Source organism: Plectropomus leopardus, unplaced genomic scaffold (assembly GCF_008729295.1).
Source record: "Plectropomus leopardus isolate mb unplaced genomic scaffold, YSFRI_Pleo_2.0 unplaced_scaffold2128, whole genome shotgun sequence".
In the NCBI taxonomy this organism is placed as follows: Eukaryota; Metazoa; Chordata; class Actinopteri; order Perciformes; family Serranidae; genus Plectropomus; species Plectropomus leopardus.
This window is the reverse complement of record NW_024623027.1, coordinates 7,397-32,700: the sequence shown is the minus strand read 5'-3', so window position 1 is coordinate 32,700 and position 25,304 is coordinate 7,397. Positions and strand designations below refer to the sequence as shown.

The window sequence follows — 25,304 nt, the reverse complement described above, 5'->3', positions numbered from 1 at the left end:
CTTGTTGGGTGGTGAGATTGTTCAGATTTGACTATTTGCAGAGACGAAGGAGTGTCATCACTGTCTGATGGGGCAGAGTAGGTGACACACACACAGTACTTATGTGGGTATTGTGCTATACTTGATGATTGGAGAACACTTATTGTCTGGTGCGGCATGTAAGGGAGGTTGTGAAGAGAGGATGAGTCTACTATGAGGTTACATCATGTCAGGATCATTGATGTACACTGGAGGTGCGAGCAAGTAGTTGACTATCTCAAGATCTTTCTGATATTCTTTACAGGTATGTTATTGTATGGTATTGTAAGAGTTGGTGTAGATCATAACACTTTTCAAGGAGTTAGTATTGTACAATATTACATTAGGGGGTGACTTGATATGAGACATCAATGTCGAATTGAATTAGCAACACAGGGATTCTGATGTATTTTTAGTTCTATTTATTGTTTGGAGGAACACGGGTAAAGAGATTAGATCTGACGAAGATGAGTTGGATTCTCAGCAGTGGTAGTTCTTTTTTCACACACACACACACACGTTGTGGTGAATAACGGTGTAGTACAGCAACTCGTAGGATAGTGGTAGTGGGACGTGAGGGGTGCGCGACAGGTGGTCACAGTATGTTAGGTGTATTTAGTGGAGAGGTACTGGGGGTGCAGAGGTATGAGGAGAGGTGTGGAGATGGGAAGGAATATAACATGGTTGTATCTGTGTGTTTGTCGTACATAGAATGCATTGTAAGGTACATATATGATGACTTAGTTTCGGATGAGAGTGATGTGACACTCAAATGTGACATTGTGTTTGAGTGTCCATGAAGTGATACACACGTTATGTGATTGTGATTATAGATTACGTGGAGGTTCTGTTATGGGATGGGATTAGTTTGTTGCGCAGGAGTGCAAGGTGTGCGAGTTCGTATATTACGTTTGAGTGTCGATTGGTTGATGCGATTAGGTAGATGACGAGTAGGTATAGAGGATACTGAGTGACAGGAGTCATTGCGAGATTGGGTTCAGAGTGTACACTGCATGAGACCTAGAATGAACACTGGGACAGATAGTGGTCTAGCATTATGGATAGTATATCGTGTATACTAAGTCACTATGGTAGACATAGTGTTAGCGGAGGCAAGTATCAGAAGGTACTCTTTGATAGGGTGAATACTGATATAGAGATACCCCAGATAGAGAAGTAAGTATTGTGATAGTGGACAAGGATGAGGGGCCGCTATACGCGAGTATGTGGTTAGAGAGTGTGAAGAGAGGAGGTCATTGGCATCTAAACTAACAAGCGAGTGCAACAACAGAAGAATCGCACTGGTGATTATCATATACAACAGGAATTTGCAATAGGTGGGTGGGACAATGGGTCTCTAGAGGGCGAATTGCGTGGACACATCACTAGTGGGTAGTATCGTCAGACTTTCAGATCACAACATGAGACTTGAGTGTAATAGATGGTGTAGGAGAGTGACTATATATATATAGATCGCAAGACAGCAGCACATCGTGATTTCGTTCACACAGCGTGACTTGAGAGTGTCTATATATATGGTATGAAGTGAACGGTTGTTATTTGAGTTATAGTGCGCGCGGGAGACAGAGATAGGAAGACATAGGTCAAAGAATGATAGCATACATGTAAAGTTCATACCGACGAGGACATAAAGGAGCACACGCTAAGCGGTGCTTGGGAAGCCCGACAGATATACACAGGTTAGACACAGGCACACCAAGCGCAGAGTACTGGGTCGAGTGACATGACAGAGATATAAAAGTTATCACACAGTCTATACGGCAGACATTGTAACACAAGTTCGGATGTCGCGGGGAGTTGTGAGACTGTATTAGTACTTATATATATTGCTCTCATTAGGTATAAACGAGAGTAGTTAGATGAGTCTTATAAGGATTTGTCACTATCATCAGTGAATTGCATGATTTTTATAGATGTAAGGGGACTTCTGCTAGACTTCATGATGCAGTGTCTGATGGACTAGATATGAGAGCGAGTCGTGTAGTGTCGTGTCCACTAAGGAGTGTGGTCTTGCGGAGTTGGAAGTGGACGGAATCTCTATCTACAGTGTGATCAAGTTACGGAGATGAGTGATGGGATATGTTGATAGTACAAAGGTCAGTCGAGATATTTCACATGATAGGTGGAGGAGTGACTACGACTTCAAGTAGAGGGTGAACAAAGGAGGTGTGTTATGGATGATGACAGAGAACACAGAGGTCTTTTCTGACGACTGACAATTGTCAGCAGTTGAACGAGGTATGAGGGGGCACACGTATGGACTCACACACACTCTGACCAGTGATATAGGATAGCGGTTATGAGAACACCGATTACACTCTAGGGCGGGACATTAAAGGTCTTGTTCTAAGACAACAGGTAGGCGTGGATAGCGTGTTAAGAACCAGAAGATCATAATAATAACACTTGGTAGACACTGTAACGAGTGAAATGGATCGAAGGACGGTGTTGCTCACTATGCGACACAGTGGAGGATTACTTTGAGTAAGTGTCTTAGCCAGTAGGCGTGTGTGAGCGTTGAATGGGAGATGTATTTACTGGGGTGTATCTACAAGTAGACAATGATAGAACACAGTCATTACTGTGACATCTAGAGTTCTGACAACGTTATGAGATTATACTGTGTTTTAAGACTCAATGCACTCTATCTCATATCATATGAGATGGTCAATCGCAGTGAATGTCAACATGGAGCGACACTTAGGTGTGTGTCTGTGTGTTCAACACAAAGATACAACTCTATAACGTGTCTTCTCTTACACATAATCTATACTGGTAGACAGAACAGATAGAGTAGTAGTAAATAATACTTGACGGTTAGGCGCGATCACAGCACATTCTTGTCTAGTATAGAGAATACGGTGTCTCAACTCAGATTTTACTGTTCTAGACGTTCCACTTACAGAGAATATGTTAGGACCTGTGACTCCACACACAGTGTGTGATGTCTCTAAGGGCAGGACACATAGTATGATGGGACATGTGATCATGTTCACGAGGTAGTTATACGGATGGGACAACAGATAGGACGAGAAGAAGATGCAGATAGAGATGGTGGTTGGTTATGCGATTTTAGTAGAGAGACACAACATGATTATGCTTTCGAGTGTATGGAAGACAAGGACGTTCTCATTATTAGATCTAGAGATGTTTTATAGTTAGGGAGGAGAAGATGTTTGTTAGAGAGTCTATGGTTGAGATATGACTAGAGAGTAACTATGTATTTAGTGTTGGCACACAGGTGTTAGTTAGGTTATGGGAGGAGATTAATTTTGTACATAGCGATGAACTTGGGAGTCACACAGAGATAGGAGCACTATGTTTTGCTGTGTGTAGTTGTGGAGAGATTAGATGATATGTACGAGGTTAGGTCTTTCATAGTATTTGTAGCGCTTAATAGTATGTCAGATAGGTACTCACAATTAGATGTTGAGTATAGCACTGGCGAGGACACTAGGATGTTATATGAGTACATGAGTGGATCAGTGGTGAGATAGTGGATGCGGTATGCAGGGTGAGGTGGACAGTGGCTATACAGTGTATTGTTATAGATATAACAGGAAATTTAGAAAGCACATGAAGTTAGCACTCGCATGTGAATCTAAGATGACTGACAGGGAATTGAGTTCACACACAAGGGTCAGTGTGATCTATTTTTATTTTAGAGCTGTAGACAATCAGAGGGATATTGAGACATGTATGACACAAGACAATTTTGTAAGACTGGGGGAATATTGACACATCACTGACAGTCACTGGCGATATCAGGCAAAGACATAGGTGGGGAACAGGTTATTTTTTTTGGAATTTCACACACACAGACACACAGTCTTTGGACTTTTGCAGACTACAGACTGGAGATACTATTTTAGACAGAAGACTGGGGGGGCGGAGAGTTGTGACATCACAACTCAGACGCGAGTTCTACGACAGCACGCTCGGCGGGAGATTAGTGATCAGTGGTGTTCGGATAGGTGTTTGGAGATATAGTCTCTTCATTATCTGGGTTTCGAGGGGTATTACATAACTTACATTTTGTACTAGTTATACTTTTGGTGAGGACTAGTAGACGGGTCTGTCTCTATGAATATGAATGGTACGCACCATTTATGAGGGTTGTGCAATCATTGTCTCTAACTTCAGTACTGACTTCATACGTTGTAGGTTAGATTAAGGTATGAAGCTCTGATGAGACTAGTTATCAGGGAGGGGAGGAGGGAGCAGACAGATCGAGAGAGTGGTTGTAGACAGCAATCATACATTACATACACTAACTCATATCTGATGGTCCAGAGAGCTCATAGACTACTGTGCATTTCAGTATCTTAGTCATTTAGACAATAGTCACTACAGATATACACTAGAGCGAGCGGAGTGAGTGGACTGTCTAGGAGAGTAGAGTAAGCAGTCTGATAGGTATGGTATAATTATCATTCAAACTAGTACACAGATGAGGATAACATAAGCATGTCTCTTGGCACATGTAGATGTGGGGATTCTACAGTCGTAGATGAATGCACTCTGCATTCTAAAACTGATTGAATGTTTGGGTGAGCGATACATACGATCTCTATAGAGGTTGGTAGGGTGGGGACTGAGATGACATATACACAACTTCAACAGAGTGAATTTATGCACATAAGGAGACGAGAGTTTTTCATATTATAAATGGTGGAGATCCTCACTATCCTGTGTGTATCTCTGGGTATGACTACGGTGGTGAGTAGGTGAGGGCAGTATTTGTATAGAAATTTGTTAGTGGTTTTTGTTAGGGGAGTACTATACAGGGATACTGATCTTTGGGCTTATATATATATTGGAGGTGTAGGATGTTAGCAGGACAGAAGCGGTAAACTCTCTGTGAACTACGTTCATTTCATAAATGAGGTTTTATTATGTAGATTACAGACACAGTGGTAACTAGCACAATATGACGATCTGGAGACACCCTGATGATTATTTACGTAGTAGAGATTATGCAGGGGCAGAAGTATACTATCGGCGAACAGTCATGGTAGTGGTAGTTAGAGGTTTACGTTAACTAATCACTTTGTCTATAGTTTGGGCACATTGGTGGTGGCTATAGAGTACTTGTTCACGTATACTACTCTATCTCATGTGTTTTTGAGCACTGCATTATATATAGATCAAGTAGTGTTGAGGGCGTATCTATAGTACATACATTTATTGAGATAGTACAGAGCAGAGATGATGTCACGGATTTGAAATTGATTATATCATTGTAGACAGGCGAAGTAAGCTACGAGCAGCAGCGATGGGGAGTGAGGTAGGGGGTCTAAGGTAGACAGATACAAGCACATGTAGTAGACACACAATATGAACACACATGTAGGGTGTTATACATACTACTACAGAGCACACACATAATCATTAGATATTCACTAATTACTGGTTATTATGAGATTCAAGGTGGTGATGTCATTATGCATGCTTATATTATAATGAGACATATATGAGAAATGGGATCGAGCAGAGGATGAGGTAGTGTTGTGTTAGGTCAATACAGACAATAGTATAGGTTCTGATAACACTTATACATACATAATGATAACTTGTAGTATACTGTAACTGTCATATCTGTTTTCTACACAGTTGAAGAGGAGAGATAGTGGATTACTATAGTAGGATACTGTAGATTTTTATGTAGTGATGTTCAGAGAGGACTATACTGATGGGGTCTGGACTGGCTATCATCTCAGATCGAGATAGTTGGCATTGGCTAGGAACACATCATCATCACACACACAGAACATGTCTGTTAGAGGGTCATGTTCACATGACTTCTATTATTTTGTGAGATATAAACTAAGAGCTGTACTATATTCATAGCGTGCTCAGATTTTATGTTATTTTGTGCATGCGATATTATGAGTAGAGTTACACAGTAAGATAATGACATGTCAGTGAATGGGAGATGCACGAGCGAGCTGTGGGTATGTACACATGAGGCAGATTAGAGATGTAGAGAGACATCAAAGGGGATTAGTGGCAAGGACGAGATCACAATATAATCTATAAAATAGAAGGTGTGCATCTCTATTATATGTGATACACCTTTAACAGTGTTTGTATCTTTTTGTGCAGCGAGCTTCGGAGTGAGGTGTAGCACATCAAGATAATGCGGAATACATTATAGTGTGGAGCTGCTAGATAGAGAGTGTTATTTGATTGAGTGAGAAAGGGTTTTTGATAGGAGGTATCTTCTGTTAGACGGGAACAGATGCAACTTACACATGTTTGGAGGCACACACGACAGGGGGTGAGACACTTGTCAGGGAGGACGTCTCTGAGAAGAGACACGATCAGTGGTGAGAATTAGTTATAGGCACGCGACACCACAGTTTGTCTACTGATCACAGCGGTATTAGAGTTAGGTGGAGGTAGGTGTGTGTTCTGACATGAGAAGACCTTGAGTTGGGTAACGGAGTAGGACAATATGCGTGTGATTGGGTTGGGTGAGTTTGGTGAGTGAGGCACGGGGTGAGATGGAGGGGGGGGGGGGGGGGGGGGGGGGGGGAGTGGGTGGGGGGGGGGGGTGGGGGGGGGTGGAGGTAGGGGGGAGTGGGTGGGGGGGGGGGGGGGGGGGGGGGGGAGGGGGGGTTGGGGGAGGTGGGGGGGTGGGATTGGAGGGGGGGTAGGTGGGGGGGGAGGGGGGGTGGGGGAGGGAGGGGGGTGGGTCTGGGGCGGGGGGGGTGGGGAGGGGGGGTGGGAAGGGGGGGGGGGAGGGGGGGGGGTAACGGTGGGGGAGGGGGTCGGCGGGGGGGGGGGGGGGGGGTGGGGGAGGGGGGGGGGTCGGGGGGTACACAGGGGGGGTGGGGGGGGGGGGGGGGTGGGGGGGGGGTGGGGTGGGGGGTGCTGGGGGGGGGAGGAGGTATGGGGGGGGGGGGGGGGTTACTGGGGGGGGGGGGTAGGTGGGGGGGGGGGGGGGGTTTGGGGGGTGGGGGGGTGGGGTTGGGTGGGGGGGGGTGGGTGGGGGGGGGGGACGGGGGGGGTGGATGGGGGGGGCGAGGGGGGGGGGGTAATGGGGGGTGAGGGGGGGGCGGGACTATTGTGTGAGGTACTCACTGGGGGGGGAATGGGAGGGGAGAGGAGAGGGGGGGAGGTTAGGGGGGTGGTGGTGACTGGGGGGAGGGATGGGAGGGAGGGTGGGGGGTTGTGGGGGGGGGGGTATGTGGGGAGGATGGGGAGGTGTGGGGGGGGGGTGTGGGTTACACAGGAAATCATGTCCTGGTTAGGGGGCGGGTGGGTGGGTAAGACAAGTGTTGGACTGGGACGTGGGGCGTACATTTTTGGGTGGGGGGGGTGGGGGGGGGGGGGGGCGGGGAGGGGGGGAGGGGGGGGTGGGGGGGGGTGGGGGGGGTGGGGGGGGTATGGGGGGTGGGATCAAACACAGGGGGGTGGGGGGTTCAACTGACTGTTCACATATTAGGGGGGGGGGGGGGGGGGGGTGGGGGGGGGATGGGGGGGGTCTGGGGGGGGGGGGGTTTATGGCACACAGAGGGGGGGGGGGGTGGGTTTTTTTGGGGGTGGGTGTCACGAATGTTGGGACAAGGGTGGGGTGGGGGGGGGGGGGGGGGGGGGGGGGGTGGGGGGGGTGTGGGGTGGGTACTGGGGGTGGGGGTGGGTTGGGGGGGGGGGGGGGGTTTGGGGGTGGGGGGGGGGGGGGGGGGGGTGCGTTTGGGAGGTGGGGGGGGGGGGGGGGGGGGGGGGTTAGGGGGGGGGGTTTCTCTGGGGGGGGGGTCTTATGGGGGGGGGGTTGGGCAGTGGGGTCACATGGTTGGGGGGGGGTATGGTTTTTTTGTTGGGGGTGGGGTGGGGGGGTGTGGGGGGGGGGGGGGGGGAGGGGGGGGGGGGGGAGGGGGGGGGACAGGTGGGGTGGTTCAAAATTGGTGGTATGGTGGGGGGGGGGGGGGGGGGGGGGGTGGGGGGGGGGTAGGGTCACCTGGGGGGGGGGGGGGGGGGGGGGGGGGGGGGGGGACTGGGGAAGGGGGGGGGGGGGGGGGGGGGGGGGGGGTTGGGGGGGGGGGGTGGGGGTTATAGTGGGGGGGTGGGGGGGGGGGGGGGTGGGGAGGGGGGGGGGGGACTGTGGGGGGGGTAGGGGGAGTCAGGGGTGGTGGTGGGTGGGGGGGGGGTACTTGGAGTTTGGGGGGGGGGGGGGGGTATGGGGTCACAGAGTTTCATGGGGTCGGGGGGGTGGGTGGGGGGTTAGGGGGGGGGGGAGGGGGGGTGGAGGTGGGGGGGGGGGGGGTGGGGGTGGTTTGGGGGGGGTCACATGGTGACACTTTTTTTTTTGAATGGGTGGGGGGGGTAGGGGGACGAGGGGGGATTATAGGGGGGTACGTGGTTGACAGGGGGGGGGGGGGGGGGGGTCTGGTTAGGGGGTGGGGGGGGAGGGGGGGGGTGGTGGCGGTGGGGGAGTGGGTGGTGGGGGGAAGGGGAGGGGGGGCGGTGATGTGTGGTGGGAGTGGTACACTGTACATCTTTGGGGTGTCTGGGTATGGGGGGGTGTGGTGGTTTTTGTTGGCGGGGGGGGGAGGGTGGTGGGGGCGCGGGGGGTGTGGGTGGGGAGGGGGGGGGGGGGGGGGGGGGGGAGGGGTGGGGGGGGGGGGGGGGGGGGGGGAGGGAGGGGGGGGTCTGGGTGGGTGTGGGCACGGGGGGGAGGGGGGGGGGAGGGTGGGGAGGTGGGTGGGGTGGGGGTAGGGGTTTGGTGGGTTTGAACTGGGGGGGGGGGTGGTGGGGGGGGGTGGGAAGATTTGGGGGGTGGTTTTAGCGGGGGGGGGTGGACGGCGCGGGGACCAATGGGGGGGGTAGGGAGGGGGGGTGGGGGGGGGGGGGGGAGTTGGGGGGAGTGGGGGGGGGTGCATGGGGAGTATGGGGTGGGGGGGTGGTGTTGGGACTGTGGGTCAGGGATACACTGGGGGGGGGGGGATTAGGGTGTGGGGGGGGGTGGGGGGAGGGGGGGGGGGTGGGGGGTGGGGGGGATATTGCTATGGTGGGGGGGTAGGGGGGGGTTGGTGGGGTGGGGAGGAGGGGGGGGATCTCTGGGGTATAGGGGGGGTGACATAGGGTGGGGGGGGGATAACTGGGGGTGGTCATGGGGGGAGTGGGGGGGTGGGCATGTGTTTAGTGGGGGGGTTGGTCTTTGGGGGGGTGGGGTGGGGGGGGGGGGGGGGGGAGTATCGGGTGGGTTGATTTGGGTTTTTTGGTTGGGGGGGGGGGGGGGATGGGACAGTCAGGGTGGGGTGGTGTGGGGGGGGTGGATTGGGAGGATGGTATAGGGGCTGAGGATGGTGGTGGGGGGGTTTAGGGGGGGGAGGGGTTGGGGTTTTGGATATGGGGTGGTGTTGGGTGGGGTATCCATATGTGGGGGGCGGTTTTTGGGGGGGGGTTGGTGGGGTAGTGGGTTTTGATGTTCACATGGGGTGGGGGAGGGGGGTGGGGGGTTGGGGGGGGTGGGTTTTTAGTGGGGTGGAGGGGGGCAGGGTGGGGGGTGGTAGTTGGGTGTACTTTCTTGAGGGGGGGGGTGGGGGTATTGTGTTGGATGGGTGGGGGGGGGGTGCTAGGTTTTTGGTGTGGGGGGGGGTGGGGGGGGGGGGTGGGGTGGGGGGGGGGGGGGTCGGTTGGGGTGGGGGGGGGTGTGTCGGGGAGGTTTGGGGGGGTGGGGGGGGGTTATGGGGGGGTGTCTGGTCATAGACTTGATATAAAGATGGGGTTGGGGGATTAATGGGTCTGGGGTTTTGCTTGTGGGTGATTAGGGTGTACGGGGGTTGATGATGGGGGGGGTCTCTTGGGTAGGGGGAGTGGGGGTGGGGGGGTAAGGTGGTGGGTGGTAGACGGGAGGGGTGGGGTTGGGGGGGGGGGGTGTTTTGGGGGTTGGGGGTGTGTGGGATGGTGGGGGGTAGGGGGGAGGGTGGGGTACATAGTGTTTGTCTGTGGTGTGGGTTGTTTTTTGGGTTTGATGGTATGTGGTTGGGGTGGGGCTAAGGTATGGGTGGTGTCATGGGTAGGTCTTTGCTTGTCTGGTGGGTTGGTGCTATGAGGGGGGGGGGGGTTGGAGGAGGTGGGGGAGGTTTTTGGGGTTAAGTTGGTGTGTGGGCATACATTGTATGGTCTCAAGTGGGTTGTGGGCGGGGGTGTAGATGGGGGTGGAGGGGTTTTTTGTTTTTGTTTTTTCTTTGGTTGGGGGTTATGTGGGGTATGTTGGTTTATCTTGGTTGAGGTGTGAGGGGGCGGGGGGTTAGGTGTAGGGGGAGTTGGTGGGACTGGGGGGTGGGGGGGGGGTGGGGTACATTATGGTGTGGGTGGGTGGGGGGTTGATGGGGGGGTGATAGGGGGGGGAGGGGAGGTGGTCGCTGGGGTGGGTGGGATGTGGTTGTTGGAGGGGGGAGGGGGGGGGGGGGGGGGAGGGGTGTGGGGGGGGTGGGTGTGAGGGGGGGGTGGGGGGGGGGGAGGGAGGGGTGCATGGGAAGGGGGGGGGGGGGGGTTAGTGGGGGGTTTGGGGGGTGTTATGGGGTCAGGTGGGGGAGTGTGGGGGTTTGGTGGGGCGATGGGGGGGAGGGGGGGGGGGTGTGGCGTCTGTGGGGGGATGGGGACATGGACAACTGGGAAAGTGGGGGGGAGCAGGGGCGGTGGTTGGCGGGGGGGGGTTGTTGAAGGGGGTGGGGTGGAGGGGGGGTAGGGGAGGTTGTGATGGGGGGGGGAGAGGGGGGGTAGGGTGGCGGGGAGGGGGTGGGTTTGTGTGGGGGGGCGTATGGGGGTGTGGGGTGGTCGGGGTGGGTGTGGGGTTGGTGGGGGGGTGAGGGGTATTGGTTGAGGTTGGGGGTGGGCATGTATGGCAAGTGGGTGGGTGGGGTGGGCGGGGAGAGGGTGGGGAGGGGTGGGGTTGAGGTGTGGGGATGGGCGGGTTGTGGTAAGAAGGGGGGTGGGGATGTTGGTTTTTGGGGGTTAGTGGGGGTTTGGAGTGATGTGGGGCTAAACATGTCAAGAGGGGGGGGGTGGTGTGTCAGGGGGTGGGGGTTGGTGGGGTGGGGCTAGTGGTAGCGGATAGGTTGTCACTTGGGTGATAAACATTGCGTGTGGTTTCTGGTTGGGGTTTTGGTGTGTGGGTTGGGGGTGGGTGGTGGGGGAGGGGGTGGGGTGGGGGGGGGTGAAGGGGAGGGTGGGGGGGTGGGGGAGTTTGAGGGATTAGGTAGTGGGGAGGCTTGTGGGGTTGGGGGTTAACTTTTGGATGAGGGGGGGGGGGTGGCGGGGGGGGGTATGGTGTTGGCTGGGGGGTGGTGTGTACACTGGTGGGCACACAAGAGTGGTGGGGGGGTAGGATTGTGGGGGGTCCACTTATCGTTGATTGGGTCACTTTGGTAAGGATGATACACAAGGTGGGTTGCTGGGTATACAGGTTTGGTGTGGGGGTGGGGTTGACTGGGAGGAGGGTGTGGGGGGGCTAGGTTGTGGTGGTTTTGACGGGGGGACTGGGGGGAGTTGGGTGGAGGTAGGAGGTGGTGGCGTGGGGTTTGGATGTGGAGGTGGGAGTGTTAAAAGATGTCATGGGGGGGGTGGGGATGGGAGGGGGTGGGGGAGGGGGGGGCGGTTGCGGGGGGGGGTGGGGGGGGGAGTGGGGGGGGGTGGTGGGGATGGGGTATTGTGGGGGGGGAGGGTACACTCGGCAAGTGGGGTCGGGGGAGGGGGGGGCGGGGGGGGGGGGGGGTGGTATGAGGGGGGGGGGGGATGATGGGGTTTGGTTGGTAGGGTGGGGGTGGGTGGGTCTGGGGGGTGGGGCGGGGGGGAGGGTGTAGGTCTCATGATACACACTGGTGTGTGGAATAACGATGGGGGGGGGGTGGGGGGGTGAGGTGGGGGGGAGTAGGGGATAGCAGATGGGGGGGGTGGACCTGGGGGGGGGGGGGGGCTAGGGTGGAGATGGGGGGGGGTGGGGGCAGAGGTGATCGACACAGGGGGGTTCACTTGGGGGGGGCGGAGGGCTGATGGGGGGTGGGGGGGGAGGTACAGGGGGGCGGAGTTGGGGGTGGGTGGGGGGGGGGGGGGTTGGGGGGGGGACGGGGGGGTGGGAGGGAGGGGGTGGGGGGGGGGGGGGGGAGGTATGGGGTGAGGGGGGTGACAATAGATGGGAGGTCTGGGGGGGCGGGGGGTGGGTGAGGGGAGGGGGGGGGGGTGGGGGGGGGGGGGGGGGGCGGTTTGGGGGGTTGCACAACACATGTTGGGGGAATGTGTGGGTTTGAGGGGGGGGGTGGGGGGGAGAGTGGGTGGGGCGGGGGGTACTCTGTGGGGGGGGGAGGGTGGGTGGGGGGAGGGGGGGAGGGGGGGGTTGAGGGTGTGGGGGGGATGTGTAGGGGAGGGTAGGAGGAGTGGATGGTTTGGGGGGTAGTGGGTGGTGGTGGTGTATTGGGGGTGTTGTGGGTGGGGGGTGATACGTGGGGGGGAGGGGGGGGTTTAGTAGTGGGAGGGGGTTGTGGATTGACTAGGGGATGGTGGGTGGTAGTGTAGGTGGGTGGGTCGGTTTGGGGTGGGTGGGGGGAGGGTTGGGGGGGTGGTGTGGGGAGGTGTGGGTGTGTAGGGGATGGGGGGGATTTGGGTTGGGTTACTAGGGGTGGGGTGGGGGTGGAGTCTTGGGGTGGGGATTGTGATGGGGTTTTTGGGTGGTGTGGTATGGGAGGGGTGTTGGTGGTAGGGGTTGTTGGCGTGGGTTGTGAGGGGTTTGGTTGGCGTTTAGTTGTGGTGATGTGGGTGACAGGATGTGGGGTAGGGGGGTCGGGGGGGTGGATGGGTGGTGGGGGAGGGGTCTGGGGTGGTGTGTAAGGGTGGGGGGTGGGGGGGGCGGGGGGGGATTTGAATGAGGGGGTATGTGTGGTGGAGCGGGGGGAGGTGGTGGGGTTTGGGGGCAGGTTTTTTTTTTTGGTATTGGGGGATGGATTTTTAGTTGGGGGTGGGGTGGGAGGTAGTGGGGGGTTTTTTACGTCTATTCGGGGGGTGGGGAGGGGGGGGGGGGGGGGTTTTGTGGTAGTGGGTGGTATGTTGGATTGGGGTTGTGTTTTATTATGGGGGTAGGTGAGGGTACGGGGTGGTGGGGGGGGGTGATGGGTGGAGGGGTGTGGGGGGGTGGTGGGGGGTTTGGGGGGTACTGTGTGGGGGGTGTGTGGTGGGGTAGGGGTGGGGTGGGGCGGGGGGGGTTCTGGGGCTTTTAGTCTGTGTTTTGGGGGGGGTATGGGTGGGGGGGTACTGGGGTTGCGAGGTCAGAGGGGGTGGGGGGGGTGGGGGGGGGTGATGGGGTGGAGTTATGTTGGGGGTGTGGGGGGGGGGGTGATAGTTTGAGGGGATGGGGGTAGGGTCTTTGGTTGTGTGGTCGTGATAAGGGTGGAAGTGTGGTGGGCAGTTAGGGGATAGCTAGGTTGGTGGTTGGGGAGTGGGGGTGGGTGTGGATGGGTGGGGAGGGTGTTCGGTGTGAGGTGGGGTGTATGTGGGAGGGTGGGGGGGGGGGGGTGGTGGTGGGGGGGTGGTGGGGCGGGAAGGGGGCGCGTGTGGGGGTGGGTATGTGGAGGGTTGGGGTGAGTTGTATGGCGGGTGGGGGGGGTGTGGAGGGTGGAGTCGGGGGTGAGAGGGAGGGGTGGTGAGGGCGATATGGAGTGGGGGGTGTGGGTGGGGAGGGGTGCGGGGGGTTGGTATAGGGGTGGTTTGGGGGGTGGTGGGGTGGGGTGTGTGGGAGGGTAGTTTGGGGGAGGGGGGAGGGTGTTGGGGGGTGATGAATGTAGGGGTCGGGTTAGTGGGTGGTGGGTTGGGGGAGTGGTGTTTTGGGGGGTTGGGAGGGTGAGTGGGTGGGACAGAGGGGGGGTGGGGGTGGTGGGAGGTGGGGATCAGTGGCTGGTAGTGGGGGTGGTTTGGGTGGGTGGAGGGGGGTGGGTTGTGTGGGTGCTGTGGGGTAGATGTGGGTTTGAGGGGTTGTAGGGGGAGGGGGGGTGTATGGTGCTGGGTGGGACTTTGGTGGTATGGTTGTGGGTGTGGGGGAGCAGGGGGGAGGGTCAGGGATTGGGGGGGGATTGAGTGGGGGCTGGTGGTAGAGGGTTAGTGTAGGGAGCGGCGTGTGATGGGGATGGGTGGGGGTGGGGTGGAGGGTAGGGTGGCGTGGGGGACAGGGGTGGTGGGGAGGGAGGGACGATGGTGCTGATGGGGGGGGGTGGGGTGGGTGGAGAGTGTTTGTGGGTGGGCTGGGGAGGGTTTGTTGTGGTGGAGGTGGGGTTTGCTGGGGGGGGGTGGGGTGGGGGGGGGCGGGGGTGGGGGATGGTGTGGAGGTTTCAGGGTTGGAGTGTTTGGAGGGTGGTGTGGGTGTGGTCTTGTAGGGTGGGGGTGGGTGAGACTAAGGGGGGGGTGAGGTGTGGGAGTGGGTTGGTGGGTGGGGGGGGGTGGGGGGCGGGTGTGGGGGGGGGTGGGTGGGGCTCAGGGTGGGGGTACATGGGGTGGGGATTGGGGGTGGTTGGGGGGGAGGTTTAGGGGTAGGTGTGTGGGGGGGGGGGGGGTAGGGGGGGGGCGGGGTGGGGGGTGATCGGTGGGGGGGGTTGGGGGATTCATGGGGGTGTGATAGTAGTGGGCAGGGAGGGGTGGTGGAGTAGGGGGGTGTTGATGGGGTAGTGTGGGTGGGGTTGGGCGGGGGTGGGTAGTGCGGAGATCGAGGGGGGTGGGGGAGTTGGGTTGGGGGGGTTGTTATTGGGGGGGGAAGGGATCAGGGTGGCGGGGGAGTGTTGGTGGGAGACAAGGTGGGTGGGGGTGGGGTTGGGAGGGTTGGATTGGTGGGGGTGGGGGGGGGAGGGGGGGGGGGGGGGGTGGGGTAATTCAGGGGAGGGGGAGGGGGGGGGGGGGGTGGTTGTTGTGGGGGGGGGGTGGGGGGTTGGGGGGAGGGGGGGGGGGGGGGTCTAGGTGGGATTGGGGGGGGGGGTTATGGGGGGGGGGTGGGGGTTGGGGGGGGTGTATGGGGGGGGGGGTGGGGGGGGGGGGGAGGGGGGGGGAGCGGGGGGGAGGGGGGGGGGGGGGGGTGGGGGGTGGATGGGGGGGTGAGGGTGGGGGGGGGGGGGGGGGGTGTTGGGTGGGTGGGAGGGGGCTGTGGGGGGCAGGGGATGGGAGGGGGAGGGCGTATTTTGGGGTGGGGTGGGGGGGGTTAGGGGGGGGGTGTGGGGGAGGTTTAAATTTGGGGGGAGTGGGGGTTGTAGCGGGGAAATCGGTGGTGGTGGGTGGGGGTTGGAGGGGGGGGGTTATTAGGGGATGGGATGTGGTGGTGGGTTGATGGTGGGTTGGGGGGGGATGTTTTGGTTATTTGGGGGTGGTTGGGGGGGGGGGGTAGGGGGGTGTGGTTTGGTTGGACAAGGGGGTTGTTGGTTGGTATGGGTTTGGTTTTGGGAGGGGGGTGAGATAAATGGGGGTGGGGGAGATATTTTGGGTGGTGGTTGGGGAGGAGATGGTGGCGGGGGGGGGTGAGTGTTGTGGGGGGTGGAGGGGTGTATTGTATGTGGTTTTGTATTGTGGGGTTTTGGGGGGGGGGTTGGGGGTCGGTGGGGGGGGGGGGGTGGGTGCGGGTTGTTTGTGGGTTCGTTGTTATTGGTGGGGTTGGTGTGTGGAATTTTAGGGTTTTGGTTGGTGGGGGGGGGTGGTAGTGAGGTGAGGGGTGGTGTGGGTGGGTGGTTTTAAGTGTGGGGGTGGGGGGGTTTAGTTGGGGGGGAGGAGTGAGTAATTGGGAAGGGGGGATGGGGGAGGGTGGGGGTGTGTAGGGGGGGTGGGGGGGGGGGGGGGGGGGGGATGGGTGGGGGGGGGGGGGGGTTGGGGGGGGGGGGGGTTGGGGGTTGGAGATAGGGGGGGTGGGGGGGGGGGGGGGGGGGTTGGGGGGTGTGGGGGGGGGGGGGGGGGGAGTTGGGGGGATGGGGTGGGGTTGGGGGGGTGGTTGGGAGTGGGTGGAGTAGGAGTAGATGGGTGGGAAAGGTGTGGGTGGGGGAGATTGGGAGGTTGTAGGCGAGGTTGGGGTGGGGTGTGGTTGTATGGGGGGGTTGGGGGGGTTTGAGGGGGGGGTGGGTGGGGGTGGGGGGGGGAGGGGGGGGGGGGAGTGGGGGGGGGGGGTTGGGGTGGTGGGGGGGGATGAAGTGATGGGGGGGGTTTTATTGTGGTATGGGGGGTGGTTGGTGGTGGATGTAGGTTGATGGGGGGGGGGATTGAGGGGGGTGGGGGGGGGGGGGGGGGGGGTTTGGGGGGGGGTGTTTTTGTTTTTTTAGGGGGTTTTGGTTGGGGGGGGGGTGGGTGGGTTGGTGGGGGGGGGGGGGATGTTATTTGTAGGGGTTTTGGGGGGGGGGGGGGGGGGGTTTGGGGGGGGGGGGTGGGGGGAGGGGGGGGGAGGGGGTTGGGGGGGGGGGGGGGGGTTTGGGGGGGGGGGGGGGTCTAAGGAGGGCTGGATGGGGTATTTGGGGGGGGATGGGGGGGGGGGGGGGGGGGTATGGTGGGGTGAATAATTTTGGGTGTTGGTGTTTTGGGATGGGGTAGTTGGTTGTATGGGTGGGATGGTTGGTAGATGGGGGGGTTGGTGTTGGGGGGGGGTGGGTGGGGGGGGGGGGGGTGGGTTATTTTAGGGGGGTGGGGGTAATTATGGTGGGGGAGGGGAGGGGGCGGGGTGGGGGGGGGGGGGGGGGGGGGGGGGGGGGTGGGGGGGGGGGGTGCAGGGGGGGGGGGAGAGGGGGGGGGGTGAGGGGGGTTAGTGGGGAAGGGAGGGGGGGGGGGGGGGTGTGGGTGGGGGGATGGGGTGGAGGGCGGTATATGGTTAATAAATCAAAGAAGGTTGAGGGTGGTATGGTTTATAGTGCGGATGAGAAAGTAAAATCTGTTTTTTTTATGTGAGTATATAGAGTCATTTATCGTATTGTCCTCTTTATGATGACACGTTTATAATAGGATTAGTATTTATATATTATAAATGTGAAATAGTTGTGTATACATGTTATGTAAAATTAAGAAACAGAGAATTATTGATGATGTGGGTATGATGGGGAATAGGAGTAATATGTAGATTGTAGTTTAATACAAGTTGTGATGAGGTTGGATGAGGTTCTTGTTTTACAAGTGAGATATGGAGGTGTTGTGTAGGGTAGAGATTGTATGAGTTTAGTTTGGTTGAATTTGTTAGGTTTTAGTAGGTTGGATGATTTGAGAAGTATGATTTAGATGGCTACAAAGGAGACTTTGAGGTGGTTTTTGTTGTTGTTTTGCATATTTTTATTTGTGCATCATTTTGTCATTTTGTTTCTTCTTGTGGTTGTGCATCTTTGTGGTCGCTTTGTGTCTTTGTGGTCATATTGTGAGTTTTTTGGGTCATTTGTGTCCCTTTGAGGTCAAATTGTTTCTCTTTGAGGTAATTTTGTGTCCCTGAGGTTTTGCCTACTGTTGTAGTTATTTCGTGCACCTTTGCCATTTATTTGCATCTTTTAGTATCCCTTGCTGGTCAGTATGTGCAGATTTAAGTGACATTTAGTAGTGAAGGCCAAGGGGGCCCTGACATCTTGAGCCCCTGGGCTGGGCTGCACAGTGCGGAGGTAGTGCCAGTCATCTCTGGATCACCAGGCGGTTTTTTTTATGCAGCAGTTTAACTATTTTGCCTTTATATGCCACTGAGCTACACTCACTGTATTGAGTGGAGCCCAGCATTTAATGCTGTATCCAGTTCTTATAATACATCCATGCTTGTAAGCAGGGGTGTTGCAGTGGTGGGAAAAGTGGGACATGAATAGCAGGGCCCCAGTAGAATGGAGGCCCTTGAAAAGCCTGCTGTGAAAAGTTTGTTTTGTTTGTGGGTTTTTTTTTTTTTATTTTTTTTTATTTTTGTTCATAATTGGTCTATAGCTAAATTAAACTTGGTTGAATACACCAGTTGATGTAACTTTAAAAAAAAAAAAAAAAAAAAATAGCGGAAGCTCTCTGAGGCCCGTCTCACCCCTTAAAGGTGCAAAATGGTTTAGTCCACCCCTGCACTTAGATCAGGCCCCAGGAAAACTGTTCAGCCTTTACGCAGATTTTTCCCACTACTTGCGGTATAGCAGTGAAAAAATCCCCCGTGGCCCACAAAGCATTTTCCCACTGACCGCCATTATAAAAGAGATGTCTGTAAAACTCTAGACAGGACACCTCAAGCTGCAAACAACGTAAACGTAAATTAAGACTCTTTGTTCTCAATTTTTTGTGCTATGGTGGCTTTACATTTATTACAATTTCCCGAGCCGAGAAAAGCCATTTAAAAATCCATGATGTCATCACAATGTAAAGTCTATAAGTCTCTGGTCAGCTGTCTAGGTATTATTAAAGTCAATGACTAGGATTCATCTCAAAACCCAGCTGCAGGCTGATTTTATAAATACTAATAATTATAATCATAATAATTGGAAGGTAAGTGAAAGAATGTGAATCAAAAGAGTAAGGGCCCAAAAAGAATGCTTATGCATAGGACCCAGAATTTGGTGCTGCACCCCTGCCTGCAGGAGAAATTATAGATTACATATCACTCATTGCTTTATTTTCAGGTCATCCATACAAAAATAACATGTCAACATTCACAGTTTTTGCATCTAGGATTAATGAGTCACAGTCTTGTTTAATGTGGTTTTCAGGTGTCAGCAGTCTCACAACCCTTCTGTCCCTCTTACAGTATTTTTACAGCTCCTCTTAAAACCACAAATTGAATCTTTTCATCAACTCTTTTTTAAATACAGCTGGGTTAAAGTAGTTAAAGCACATTACACCATATCAAACTTGTATGTGTAATGAACAAGTCCTACTAAGAAGTCCAGCACCGATGAATGTGTACAATAGAAAACCGTAAAATCTCAGTGACTTCGGAGGCGTTTGATTCGTTGCGGATGACATCAGCTGTGGAGTGAGTGTGCGAAAAAAAAAAAACAACCGGCGCCCTCTTCTCTCCCCGGTTACCGAATATGACACAGTGTCTGCTGGTATAAAAAGCTAGGGCCACTCCTATCAAGGCTGCACTTGTATGTCTGGAGACCACTCCGGTGCTCTGCAGCGAATAAAGGGAGGAGGCTGCTGCTGGGATCCTGCGCGCGTGTACGGGAGATAGATAGAGAGAGGGAGACAGAGGAGAGAGGATGGCCACCCTGGTACAATCTGCAGAAATGGAGACTTTAGGCGGCCAAAGAGAAAGCAATAAGTAACTCAAGAAATAACTCAGAAATTAGCAAAAAAAATAATTTGAAAAAAGTTAGGCAAAAAAATACCTGAAAAATCTGACAAAAAAATAAATAAACAGAAAAATATGATATAAGAACATTAATAAATATAAACTATATTTTGTGTAACACAGTTATAATGATACAATTCTTATAAAGATAAAACTAGTTTTTGTTTTCCCCTTTTCTTCTCACTCTCAGCTATATTTCACATGCTTTTTTTTACCTTTTAATACTTCTTGCCTTTATTCCCATGTTTTTGGAAGAAATCACACCAATTTGCACATTTCAAAGGTTTAAATGCTTGTGAAACGTGTCGGATCGCAGCACAAGAAAACGGACTTTCCAGGTTTTAAAGGATTAACAACAAAGAGTATTTGTTGCCCAAAAGTAGTGCCGCATTCACACTACATGCGACACAGCAACAGCTTACAAGTCATTTCAGCGGATGCCTCTGACATGAAACTGACGCCGGCCTCAACTTTCTTGAGCGCTCCAATGACAGTGAAGCTTCAGCCAATCATATGTTTCAGTTTCTAGCCGTGTTACCAGCCCGCTCTCAGTCTGAACTTGTCATATACCGTCACTTTGACAATGCTCTTGGCGTATGATCCCGACGCCAAAAGGCACTTTTTACATCAGTTGCGAATGCGGCCGGACAGAACCAGTTGTGTGTGCGTGAAACGTGGCAGAATGGCGTCAGGTTGAAACTCTACCAATAAGAAGTGTGAAGGCGGGTGATAGACGGGTCCAACAAACCCCGGACTTTTATTCTGGAGTCTGGTGTCGTCACATAGCAACCAACGTGCTTGTGTTGTCTAAACATAATGAAATGCAGCGTAATCCCACCACGTGCTTTTGATGTCATCACAGAAGCGGCATCGCGGGACGTCACCAGCCGACGCAGAAGGATACCTAGAGCGTAATATGTAGACGACGACAAAGCAGTAGTATGTGAATTGTGCTGCTCTGTCTCAGTGCTTTCAGCGTACGCCCATGACGCCGAAAGCCGTCTTCTGCGGCTGGATGGCGTTAGATGAGAACGCGCTGAGATAGAACTGGTGGCGTTGTTATTGCATGCTGGCGGACGACTGGAAGGCACCAGGTGTGTCCACATGAAACGTGCAATGACGGCGAAACATGAGAATGCAGCTGATTGGAACCCGTCGCGTGCACATAAATACTGAAGGGCAGCGTCAGGTAATAACGCTGCCGGTAACCACGTAATATAAGGAGCACGAGGGCGCTTTTGTGCCAGAGTTCAGAGGGCGACTCCCGTGTGGACGTGTCTGTTTTTCTACCTTACCATGTGCTGATTTTGTCTACCGAACTGTCCATGCTTTTTCATACTGTGAAACCACGGTAACAGACTGCATCATCCAACCATGACATCATCCAACCATGACATCATCCAACCATGACATCGTGCCACCATGACGTCATCCCACCATGTGCATTCGTTGATGTCATCGTAACAGCATCCCGGAGCGTATAAAGCTGACACAGATGGATATCTAAAACGTCGTAGGTAGACGTGGAAGGTGTTTGACAGAGCGGCGTCATGTGACGAGTTTGGAGTGAGAACGTGTTGTGCTGACGTGACGTAAATGGTTGCGTAACAACTGAAAAGCTCAATAGCTAAAGAGGCTAAAAACCAGATTACTTTTTCCCCCTCTTCTGCACAGCTGGCCAATCACGTCCTGACGTTGGTGTGAATTCAACGTTGGAAAAGTGTGTGTGAGTGGGGATTTTTGAAGCTGTCTGACTGTCTGACAAGCTGATGAGTGTATCAGCGTATTAAGGCTTGTCGCTGTAACTTGCTGGAATTGCATTATATTGTCATTTATTTTTCCCTTCCTGCTGTACATAATTTTTAACCTATTCTCACAAACCTCCTTCTGCCTCGGAGCGCACCGTAACTACCTCTGCTGAAGGCGCCGTGAGAGTATTGAACTCGGCATGCTGCCACAAGAGCTGCTGCGTACGGGCCTTTCTCGTAAATCCATTGTGAAAGCTTTGGGGCTGCTGACCAGGACAAGCAGAGCGAAAACGAGAGTACAGCTGGCTGCCTTTTGAGGGAAAGATGGAAAGTTACAAAGACAGGAAAAGGCTTTTTGAAAAAAAAAAAAAAAACAAGGGGAAAATCCAGGAGCCGTGTGCCGGTTTCTTTGGAGGTCCTGCATTGTGTTCTTGTAACCCAGAGGGAAAAAAAAAAAAAAGCAGATTGAAACACGACACAGTGAGATAAAGATGTTTTCGTTCTACGCTATCTGATTCCACACATCTACTGTTTCATCTCAGATGTGTGTGTGCACATGCTGATACTTAGTCATAAAAGGCTTTAACCATTTGAAACTGGATCGACATCTCTTTTCTTAGGCTGCATTTAACACCTTCTGCAGGTACCTAAGCCTTTGAACTCTGAGTGGAGTTCAGTTTCTCTAAAAAAACATGGCAATAGGCAACTCAGCAGAAATTTCAAGCACTTTTTCAGGTCATTTCTTTGTTTTTTAACTTTCAGGTGATGTTTTAGGTAACATGGGATAAAGGATGGGATAAATATTTTCTTGTTTTTTTTCTTTCTTTTATTCTCTGCTAAATTCAGGTCATTTCCTTGATTTTTTGTTTCTGTTGTTTCTTTTTTTAAATGATTTTTCAGGTCATTTCTTTGTTTATTCTTTACTTTTTCGCTTTTTTTTGCAAATTTTAAAATTATTTCTTGTACTTCTTTTAGTAATTTCTTGTTAGTTTCTTCCTAAGTTGCTCTTTGCCTCTTTTCCATGTTTTTGAATGAAATCAAGCCAATTTGCTCAAGTTTCAAAGGGTAAAAAGCGCTCTTGACACATTCCTGTTTGTTTTCTCGGCACAAGATCAAAGTCAGATGGCCTTAAAATTAGCTCGTAGGGGTTTTTGCGTTGTATGACGCTGCTGAGTAAAGGCCCAGAGGAGCGTGCGAGTTCTTTAATGTTGATCCAAAAACCAGACTATCCACTTCATAACACCATTTCACAGGTGAGCGCCGAGTCACGAAACTAAATCCCCACAGTGAGTGTTTGGTGAATACTGAGGTAATGATTCTGGGTCCAACCTGTTAATTTAAGTGATCCAAAGCTATTCTCAGTGACAGAATCGGATTATGTGACGATCCATATGCAGTCACTTTATATGCCAGGGGAGAGAAGACAGACGTGGATGGTGGAGAGGAGACAGAGGGATTAGAGATGAGGAGGAGGTGTGGGAGGAGGCTGGAGATGGAGGACGATGGGAGAGAGAGAAATAGCCGAGTTGCCAGGACTCCAAAGCTTGTCTGTCATTCTGTGCGTCAGTCAGCCTATTCGCAGGCTCAGACGCAGGTACAGTATCTGCGCAAATGAGAGTAGTATATATATACACACACACGCACGCACACAGAAAACACACATTTCCTCGCTCTTATCAACGCAGGCTGGAAATATCCCTTTTTATCCCCTGTCACAGCCTAATTAGATTCCACCACCACAGCGATAAATTTCCCTCCACATTTTCTCTCTTTTCTACTCTCACTCTCTGCCACACTGCAGCTCTGCAGACCTTCTGGCTGTTTCCCTGGCAACAGCTGCTTCCTGTTTGTCTGTCTGTGTTGCCATGGAGGAAGAGAAGGGGTGATGGTGGCGGCGGTGGCGGCGGCGGCTCTCTAATGATAACAAAGTGGCCCTGAGCGGACATCAGGTGTGTGTGTGTGTGTGTCACTGGTGGATTTTTATTTTTTTAACCTGATGCTAAAAAGCTAAAAAGCTAATGCTAATGAAAACTTTGTCTCAAGATGACTTTTGGATAATTTCTGCTGATTCATTTTAGAATTAAAATGATAAAAACAGGGAATAAAGCCATTTCATGTTAAAAAAATGTGCTTTCCAATGCTGTTCAGCTCATTCTGGACAAGCTGTTAAGCAAATGTGTGCTCACCGTACTTATGATCATGATGTTCAGGAGGTTTTTACCAGGAGCCGAATTATCTGAATAGGACTTTAAGTCTCCAAAATAAATGGACCTGGTGATTTATACCGATAAAAATAATAAAGAAAGCAGTTTCATGTTAAAAATCAGTGTTTTTCCAATGCTGTTTGGCTCTTTATGACAAGCTGCTAGCCCAGAACCTGCTACACACCTTTTTCCCCCCATAACTTCAGATCCAGATGTTCAAGAGGTTTTAAAAAAAAAAGGGGGGCCGAATTATCTACAGAGATAGCTTTATGTCCAAAAGAAATTGACCAGGTCAATAAAACTGCTAGTTCACTGTTTCATGTTACAAATTAGTGTTTCTTCAGTGCTGTTTGGCTCTTTGTGACAAGCTGCTAGCCCGGCACCTGCTAAACTGTGCACCACCTTTTTCCCCTTATAACTTAAGATCCAGATGTTCAAGAGGTTTTTACAAGATGCTGAATTATCTACAGAGGTAGCTTTATCTCCAAAAGAAATGGTTTTAGCTGTTCACCTTTAAGAGCCAGACGTTGGGAAGTTTTTACCGGGAGCTTAATTATCCAAAAAGGTCTCTTTCCTCTCTAAAACAAATGGACCCGGCGATTTAAACCAGATTTAAAACAGTGAATAAAGCAATTCTCCATTAGAAATCTGTGTTTTTCCAACGCTGCTTGTCACAGAGAGGCTGCTAATTATGATGGCCGATGTCCCGATCTAGAGCCGGTGTTTGGTCTGTCCGTTCTGGACTACTGCCAGTGCAATCTCTGTAGATGAGGACCTGCTCCCTATGTCGGTATAAACAGCTCCTTCAAAGGCAATGAAAACACAATGATAGTTATTTTCAGGTGATGATTCTCTAAGAAAACATACCTATTACATTCAATTACACACGGACCTCAAATCTCCTCCATGAGAATTTGCCTTTCCTCAAACTTTCCGCTTCGTTAAGAAAGAATAAAAATATTTCTCAACCTGCAGTCAGCTTCAACTGTTACTCCACTTTTGCAGCTGTGTTGCTTTTTACCAGCTGTGCTTTTGCACAACAACCTAATTCTATGGAAGCAGTCATCAAAGTGTTGCAACATCTGCATCACTTCATGTACTTAATTTTTCATTTACCTTTCCAAGCAAAGCATGTGTTGTAATTTTCATCTGTGAACAAAAAAGGGCACGTCAGCATCAGCGGATCGTTTGTTCTTGCACTTTGGAAGAGAAAGTTTTCCACTCTGTTTTCATCCTCACTGACTTTCATATATTTGTGAGTGTGCGAAGCTTTAAAATCAGAGATCATTGAGGTTGTTTCTCTGATTTTAGGAAATTTTTAGGATGTTTCTAATCCTTTAGGACATGTCCAGGGTTTTAGGATGTTTCCAGGATTTTAGAGGTTTCTAGGACTTCAAGATGTTTCTAGGATTTTAGGACATTTCTTGGATTTTAGGATGTCTTTAGGACTTCAGGATGCTTCTAGGAATTCGGGACGTTTCCAGGATTTTAGGTTGCGTCTCTGATTCTGGGATAATTCTAGGATTTTAGGATGTTTCCATGATCGTAGGAGGTTTCAAGGACTTTAGAACGTTTTTAAGACTTTAGGATGTTTCTAGAATTTTTAAGACATTTCCAGGATTTTAGGACATTTTGAGGACTTACGGAAATTTCTAGGATTTCAGTACATTCCTAGAATTTTTTTTAGCAAGTTTGTAAGATTTTAGGATATTTTAAGGACTTTAGGGCATTAGGGGCTTAGCTCGGACTTCTGTCAGGGGGTGCAGAGGATCCTCCACTGGCACTTTTTGACAAACAAGCTCTATTTTGATGTTGTCTTATACTCTCTGGCACTGTATGTATACTAAAAGTACATAAACAATTCACCATGTGACTCACTTCATTTTCATGATGAATTAGAAATTGGCAGCCTATCCGGGGTCAGATTTGGCCGTAGGACGTAAGTTGAGTATCACTGAGTCTTCAGCTACTCATGAACGCTTTGAAGTAATTGTGTCTTTGTGCAGTGAGAAGCCGGCATATTTCTCTAAGCATACCAGACGTGGCTGAGCACCACTTTCCTCAAAA

General features: G+C 52.8%; 1 pseudogene; it reads right to left on the bottom strand.

Moving 5' to 3' along the window:
- Positions 1-9,619: 9,619 nt before the first annotated feature.
- On the bottom strand, positions 9,620-16,857 carry LOC121965706 (annotated as a pseudogene).
- Between the last annotated feature and the right edge of the window lie 8,447 nt (positions 16,858-25,304).